The following is a 9,318-nucleotide window of genomic DNA, read 5'->3' as shown; positions in this document are numbered from 1 at the left end:
CCTGGATGCTGTCCATCCGGCAAGGTGCTGATGTGCTTGCTCCCACCATATGGCATTTCACTCCTCTTGGCGCCTTGGTTTCTGTTTCTCCAGCCTCACCCATGTCCTAACTCAGAATCCAAATAAGGAAGTCTCTCCAAGTTCAGCTTGTCATGTGAGGCACCACACAGCTAATAAGGAGCTGCATTTTCACCAGTTTAGAGGCACTGCTGCTATTGATAGTAACAAAAGACTAGCATCTTTGCAAGCAAGGATGGACCTGCGTGCCTCTGTTGCAAAGGCTACTGGCCATGCACAAATCTCAGTGGCATCTGAGACTGAGCATCTCCAAGCACACTGCTCCAGTCTTCAGCTCCTGCCATCCAAAGAGGCCCAAGAAAAGAGATATGACAAGTGAGGGGAGCTCCTGGTTCTCCTTTGACAAGCACGTGCTAAATAATTCTAAGTATCATAAATGCCATTAGATACTACCCCGAATTAGGGACATTATAGCCTAACTTAGGCAAAAAATTAAAATTCACAAAAAAGGGCGGGGGGAAGGAGGATAGGATTCTAGGCTTTGAAGTTAGATATAGGGTTTCCCTGGAACCAAGAGGGCTCCCGGGATATGGCACTTTCTGTTTTAAAGCCAGAACAGTACCAGGGATACCAGAACAAGTTGGTCACTCCACAGACAAATGAAAGTTGAAGTTTAATTAGTTTTGGGATCTTGAACAAACAAAATAACCTCTCAAAGACTCAGCTTCCTCATTTGTAAAATGGATATCAGAGTAGTACCTACTATATCACATATTTCTTCTAAGAATTCAATAAGCTATTGTATAAAAAGAACTAAGCACAATGTCTAGTATTTAATAATTGACCAACAAGTATTAATTCTGTATATACAATCAATAATACAAGATAGCTTGTAATGAAAGGCTGAATTAGTTGTTTGTAGAACTAAAAAAAAAAAAATGAGATCTGAGATAACTGGATTGGGGAATTTCCTGGCGATTCAGTGGTTGAGATTGTCATGCTTTCACTGCCAAGGGCCTGGGTTCAATCCCTGGTCAGGGAACTAGGATCCCATAGGTCACACAGAACAGCCCCACAAAAAAGATAATTGGATCAGGTAACAAGAAGTTTCCATAGTGGTAGAGTGAGCAGATAAAAATAGGTTGCCCAATTCAATTTGAAATTCAGATTAACAAGGAATTTTTTCAGTGTAAATATGTACTATACTTTTAAAAAATTGTTTGTTATTTATCTGAAATTCAAATTTAACTGGATATCTGGATATTTTATTTGCTTGAAATGGCAACCCTAGATAGAGGAAGTAGAATTCAAATGTTCTTTAGAGGAAGAAGGAAGGGGAAATGCCAGATAGAGGGATACACATGAGTAGCAGTGGACTGAAGACAGGAGCAATGCATGGGTCTTGTAAGTTTTTGGAGAAAACACCTTGGATCCAAGTTAAAGAGCCTAGATTTGATGCAGAATATATGGGAGAGTTAGAGGTAAGGTGCTGGAGTCTGGGGATAAGGTGAGAATCAAGATGAAGAGATGCTTCAGAGAAAGAATGAATAAGACTTTATGAAGGAAAAGAATGGATTCAATATTTTGAACCTGAGTCACTATGAGAGGGACTATGCAGCCAAGGAGATGAAGTATGTGGCCACCTTTATAGTCTGGTAGGTAGTCTGAACTCACCTGGTGGTAACAGGAATAGAGGAGTGGGAAGAGTTGGATGCAGAGAGACATTATGAAGGAAGACAACATCTGTGGAGAAATTATTGACTAAAATTCTGAATGTGAATGTGTACTTTCACTGTGAAAAAAAATTTTTTAATCCCTGCAGGGTCATTATTGGTGACCTGAATAAGCGGCCTCTTGAGGTCATGTATGGAAGTGATAGTTGGACTGTGAAGAAAGCTGAGCGCCAAAGAATTGATGCTTTTGAACTGTGGTGTTGGAGAAGACTCTTGAGAGTCCCTTGGACTGCAAGGAGATCCAACCAGTCCATTCTGAAGGAGATCAGCCCTGGGATTTCATTGGAAGGAATGATGCTTAAAGCTGAAACTCCAGTACTTTGGCCACCTCATGCGAAGAGTTGACTCATTGGAAAAGACTCCGATGCTGGGATGGATTGGGGGCAGGAGGAGAAGGGGACGACAGAGAATGAGATGGCTGGATGGCATCACCGACTCGATGGATGTGAGTCTGGGTGAACTCCGGGAGTTGGTGATGGACAGGGAGACCTGGCGTGCTGCGATTCAGACACGACTGAGCAACTGAACTGAACTGAGGTAAGTTAACTCAGACCAAAGAAGAAAAAAAAAAACAACTGTATTTAATGTCCTATCTGCTCTTCTCTTAGTAGTAAGAAGAGATTAAAGCTATGGGTTTCATGCTTTTCCCTCCTGGCTTTCCCCAGTCTTCAGAGACCCCCACAGAGGTCTCTGCCTGCCAGAAATGACAGAGACCTTCAAAGAGACTGAGTTCAATGCAGCCAGACAGTGGGGCTAGGGAACTCAGGGCAACTTCCCAGGGGGCCTTGTGTCACTATTTTTGACCTCTCAAGCAAGTTACTTTCTTCCTGATGTGTGTACATGAAATTCTACTCTTGTACCAAATGAAAAAGCTGCAGACCCTTTTGGTAGCTTTTCCCCAGACAGTGTTTCTCTTTAGAAACATTCTGTGGAATGAGCCTGTAATTCTGACTCAGGAAAGCAAAGGGTTCAAAATACCTGCCCTGAGGTATATGTGAAAATCAAATCCCAATGATCCTAAAAGAACCCCTAAAACCCACAAATTCTGGCAAGACTTTGGAATATCTGGAAATCTCATTCATTTCTGGTGGGACTGAAAAATGGTACAACCACTTTGAAACACAGTTTGGTAGCTTCTTACGAAGCTAAGTATAGTGTTACCAAATGATACAGCCATCTCACTCCAAGGTACACACTCAAGTGATTTGAAAACATACATCCATACAGAACATGCACATAAATGTTTATAGCAGCTTTATTTATAAAAAATTGGAAACAACTGAGACATCCTTCAATAAGTGAATGGATAAACAAATTGTGGTACAATGGAATATTATTCAGCAATAAAATGTAGTGAGCTATCAAGCCACACAAAGACTTGGGGGAATCTTAAATATATATTGTTAACTGAAAAAAGCTAGTCTGAAAAAGTGACATATATGATTTCAACTATATGACATACTGTAAAAGGCAAAACTGGAGACAGTAAAAATATCATTGGTTGCCAGAGGCTGGGGAAGGAGGGAGGAAAGGACAAATAGATGAGGCATGGGGATTTTTAAGAGCAGTGAAATTATTTTTTATGATATTATAATGGTGAAGACACAACATTATGCATTTGTCAAAACTCATAGACTGTACAACACAAAGAATTAACTCTAATGTAAACTATGGACTTTAATTAAAAATAATACATTAATATTGGCTTGTCAGTTATAAAAAGGGAATAAAGGGTAGATTTTGAAGCTTTTTTACTACTCCTTTCAGGTTTTTAGCACTGAACTGACATTTTGACTTTTTGATGCAATTATAAAAGAGGGTGCATTTCTGTAAAACATGTCTAAATTGCCTCATAGTATATGTCCAATCACTGAAACCCCTGTTAATTTGTCTAAAATAATAGTATGCGGGGTTGCCCAGTGATTAGGACTCCACGCTTCCATTGCAGGGGGCACGGGCTCAACCCCTGCTCTGGGAATTAGGACAGAGGAATCTGTCATGCTACCATCCATGAGGTTGCAAAGAGTTGGGCTACCATCCATGAGGTCGCAAAGAGTTGGAGATGACCTAGCAACTGAACAACAAAGCCACGAGGTGTGGCCAAAAATAAATAAATTAATTTAAATTAGAAAATTAAATAACAGTGTGCTTTGTCCAGGACACTCACCTGTGCCTTACCAGAAATGAGATTTCAAGAGAGGCCCAGGTGGGCACAAGATTCATTTCATGATGAAACTTACCCAAATCATGTCACGGTCTTCTCAACATCACCCAGAAAAAAAATTTTCAATTTCTCATGGGGCTTCCTCAACAAGAGCACAAATTGTTTAGAGTGCTGGTTGGGAGTGTATGGAAATAGGTGTTTTCATAATGGGCTCCCCTGGGCCCATATGCAGATTCCAATTGGAGAAAGCCTGGGTGGTGGTGGCAGGCTTCGATTTGCCTCCCTGGGGTGGAGTCTTCCTTTGAGTACTGCCAGCCTGCTTCCCTACAGGCAGCACATACACAATAATGACATTGCCTGTGGTGCTACGGATACCAGATTTAAAGGGCCAGAGGCCATCAGCCAGGGCCCTTAACCTACCACTGAAGGTCCAGCAGCAATGGCAGAGGAGGGGGAATGGCCCGGCCCTTCACTTCATAGCAAGGAAGAGGGCTAGGAAGCAGAGGAGACTCTCCCAAAGCGAGATGGGAGAATCGATACCCTGACTCATTCTTCTCCCTCTCTCCAAGTTCCTGCCAATATCCCTCAGAAGCAGGAACCCTAAGGCCCTGTCCCACCCACCCCCAAACCCCCCAATCTGCCCTCAGCACTGAGTCTTGGCAATGGTTCTACAAGATATACTCAAGAAGATATTCACAGCAACCTGCAATTGCATACTTTCTGCTTTTAGAATCATAGGGTTATAATCTGGACTGAATCTCTTCAGAACTTCAACAAATGTACTTGTTCCACCAACAAGCATTAGCTCTGCTTTCTAATATAAAGGGAACATTTTGAACAGAAATTTGAAAGGATTTCATCATGATTTCTGATGACGAGACATTGTGTGGACCTTCTGCACTGTGGCCGCAGATGCGGTAATATCTTGGAAGTGCAGCCCATAATGATTCTGTGATCTATTCTTGAGACTTTACTGACACCTGGCTGCCTGGAATGATTGGAGCCAGTACAAATTTCACCGTCACTGACTGGAGTGTGCAAAAACGTAATTTTCTCTATTCTCCTATAATTGAGTGTAATCTCTGCCTTGAGTCTCCATTCTGCCTCAAAGCAGAGAACATTTAATCTAGTTACTCTCAGATAAATTCGTTTGAATTCAGTCATTCCGTAGTCAATTCAAGTTTATAATTCAGTCAAAATTAAGCTGAAAATGTCCTCTCTTATCCTTGCTGCCCCCTTCTCTTCCCTGATCTCAGCTCCCTTGGCACCTGCTTCTTACTCTTAGTCTGTGCTGTCTGGCTCTGGCTGCAGCAGATGACTCGAGCTCCTTTGGATAGTTTGTGGGACACCAGGGGACTCCCATTTAATCCTCTCAATTAAAAGGCTTCCCAGGTGGTGCTAGTGGTAAAGAACCTGCCTGCCAATGCAGGAGACATAAGAGAGGCAGGTTCAGTCCCTGGGTCGGGAAGATCCCCTGGAGCAGGGCATGGCAACCTACTCCAGTATTCTTGCCTGGAGAATCCCATGGACAGAGGAGCCTGGCAAGCTACAGTCCATAGGGTCGCACGGAGTCAGACACAACTGAAGTGACTTCACACGCATGCACATCAAGAGGACAGCTCTATCCTCACCTGGTTTTCATACCTCATCCTGGGCCAACCCCCTGGGCTGTCTCTTTCTCAGCTCAGTTTGCTCCACATGGAAGCCTTTGGGATATTGTGGGTGTCCTCCTTTGCCACTCTGACTTGCGGGAGATGGGAATGAGCAAGTCTCCATCCTCTTGCACCTCACATGTCTCACACCACACACCATTCCTACTCTGGCACAATGAGGTGACCTGATTTTAAGCACTTCTGTCCAAGGCTTTCTGGCTTGCTCTCTCTCCAACCTCAGTCTGTGGTTCAGGGAGGGGATGCAAGCACCTCTTCTCTCAGCACCCTCCAGATGACGCCGTGAGATGCATGGCGGAAATCTGATGAGTGTAAGGGAAGAGAAGAGCACATCCGTTGACATGCCACATTCCACTCTGCCACAGTATAGTCTGGTTTGTTTCCATTCACTATTTTATCTTGTAAGATACAACTAACAGTATTAGATTACTTTTATTTTATGATTGAAACTGTCCAAGAAGAAATTTCTAAATGAGATTGTTTTTAACATATTTTGGGGAAACAGCTGTTTGTTGAAATGCCTGTTTATGGTTACCCCAGCATCCCAGCACCCCAAGTCCCCTTCTCCTCACATCTGACTGCTTATTTAAATATGTAGATTACTGAAGCATGGTGATCAAATTAGTATCCTCGCTTAACAGTCACACTTTTTATCCTCATGAACTTCAAAGCTCGTCTTTCACTAAGTGCTCACATACACATATTCCAAGTCATCCCATTTGTTTGCCAGTTATTTGTGTAGCTCCCAAATAACTTAGTATCATACGTCAGCCAGTTCACTTCCATTTCGAGAATTCCTCAAAATATTAAAGCCAGTCCCAGAAATCTCCATGAGAGGCCATAAGTTACAGTTATCCATCTTGAAATGTGTCCACTGTTAGCTGTTTCAGAAATAAAGCTCGATCTAGTCAAGCCACATCCTCCCATTTCATGGGAACTCAACTTAAAAAAAAAAAAAATGCTTCCTAAAAAGAAAAGAATCTGCCTGCCAATGCAGGGGGCCTGAGTTTGATCCCTGATCTTGAAAGATTTCACATGTCATGGAGCAACTGAAGCCCACACGCCATAACTACTGGAGCCCACGCACTACAGCTACTGAAGCTCACCCCACAACAAGAGAAGCCGCCGCGGTGGGAAGCAGACGCTCCTCAATGCAGCCGCAGCTGGAGGAAGCCACACCCAGCAACGCAGACCTAGTGCAGCCAGCAACACGGAAACAATAATAATAAGCAACAAAAAATAAACAAGTAAAAAAATGAGCAATAATAAAAGAAAAAGAACACTATAATAATAACTCCCTGAATATAAATTTGTCCAGGTATTTTACAAAGTATAAAGTTGGCATTTCTAAACATGACAACAGAGATAGAAATTATAAAGAAAGACTGATAGAATTGATCATGTGAAATGAAAACGTCTGTGTCCCTCCAAAATACCATAAACAAAATTAAAAGGAAAAGAGAAAACTTTTTAAAAACTTACTGGCAGTGTGACAACTTATATGATCAGTCAAAATGTTAATATGGCCAACAAAATATATAATTTTTAAAATATACCAACTTTTTAATAAACTCATAAATGCAAATGAAAATGAGATGCCATTTTTCCTCTTTAAATTCAGGAGATATTTTTTTAAAGGATAATATCCAGTGTTGGAAAATTTACAGTAAAGTAGACACATAGTCACACTGCTGCCGAGAATGTTAACTGGTAAAATGTTTCTGAAGAATAACTTCACAATTTATACCAAAAACCTTAAAAATATTTATATCCACGGGGAGTGTAACTCCCTTCTCCCTAAGGGACTGCTCAGAATATTTCCAAAGAGTAGAGAGAATTTGAGGGAATAACTACAACTGAGCAACCTGATGCGCTCTGCATCGGTCAGGTCAACACCAACATCATGGTCGTCAGCATCAAGGTCAACATCAACAGCCATAAGTCATGTTGCCAGTACATATCCTTGATACGATGCAATAAAAAAGGCACATTACCTCTATGATTTTCCTTTCAAAACCCCCCAGCCCCTGTCTAACCATGAGAAAAACATTAGACAGAACTCAACTGAGGGACAGCCTACAAGGTGACCAGGACTTAACTGGCAAGATCGCTAAACACAAGGCAAGTCTGAGAAACTGTTAGAGTCAAGAGGAGCCTAAGAAGCTGTGATAACTAAATGTGATATGGTGCTCTGAATGCGGTCCTGAAAAAGGACATCAGGTAAGAACTAAGGAAATCTGAATAAAGTGTGGATTTTAGTTATAATCATGTGTCAATGTTGGTTCCTTAATTAATAACAACTGTATCACACTAATGTAAGAGACTAACAATAGGGAAAACTGAGTGCTGGGGGAGGGGCATATACAGGAACTCTCTGCTCAGTTTCCAAGTAAACTTAAAACTGTTCTAAAAACTAAAGTCAATTTTTTAAAATTTATGTTCTTTGGCTAAGCAATTCCACATTTCAGAATTTAGTCTGAGAAAATAATCACAAATGTGAGCATGGATTTATCTACAAGGACATTTCAAGAATACTTCGATAGAAATAACCTATCAATGGTAAGAGTCCGGCAAAAGAAGCTATCATTTCTCTGCTCAATGGAATATTGTGTAGCCATTAAAAGTGCTGTAAAGAATACCTGATTATATGAGTATAAATTCATGATACAGTAAGAGATAAGCTAGGTGCCAAATGGTAAGTACAGCAGAATCTGCCTTTATTGAAAAGGATAGATAGATAGATAGATAATCATTTTTATTTCCCTTTGAGCTTATCTGTATTTTCTAAATGCTTACATTTGCATATACTGCTCTTTTGTTGTGGTAAAATGCACATAAAACAACATTTGTCATTTTGACCTCTTCAGGCATTCAGTACCTTCACAATGTTAATGCAACCATCACTAAGTTCTAGTTCCAGAATCTTCTCATCACCACAAAAGGAAACCTTTTACCCCTTAAGTAGTCACTCCCATTCTCCCCTCACCCCAGCCCCTGACAACCATTAATCTGCTTTCTCTTTCTATGGATTTGCCTATTCTGGATATTTCACGTAAATGGAATCAGATATGACCTTTTGTATCTAGCTTCTTTCACATAGCATGTTTTCAAGGTTTAACATGTTACAATGTTATCAACACTTCACTCTTTCTATGACTGAATAATATTCCATTGGGTGACTATACCACATTTTGCTTATTCCTTCGTCAGTCGATGGACATTTCTATTGTCTCCACCTTTATCTATAGTGTTATAGTGAATAGTGCTGCTATGAATATTCATATACAAGTTTCTATAATAAATAAAAATATACCATTCTTAAAAAATAATATCTCTCTAGTCTCATCAGGCTGCCATATCAATATACGATAGATGGGGTGGCCTTAGTAACAAATTTATTTTCCCACAGTTCTGGAGACTAGAAGTCCAAGATCCAAAGTTTCAGCTGATTCAGTTTTTAAATATCAAGTATTTTAATTATCACCTGCGTTATTTGTTCTCCAATTATCCTTAGATAATTAACCTCCCTTAAACATTACTGTAAATACTTGGCTGTTTGGAGGGAGGCTGTTTTTGTCTTAATAATTCTAAATTTATAAAAGCAATGCATTCAAAAAGTTGTGAATGAACAGGAATGAAATTTCCCAGGTTAGGTTATATGCAGTGGCTGGCGTTTCATCCCCCAGTCAGCACAGACAAGCCATTCTTATGGATGTAAAATGTTAAAGAGAGA

Source organism: Bos mutus, chromosome 11 (genome assembly GCF_027580195.1).
Source record: "Bos mutus isolate GX-2022 chromosome 11, NWIPB_WYAK_1.1, whole genome shotgun sequence".
Taxonomy (NCBI): Eukaryota; Metazoa; Chordata; class Mammalia; order Artiodactyla; family Bovidae; genus Bos; species Bos mutus.
Note: the sequence above shows the minus strand (reverse complement) of the source record.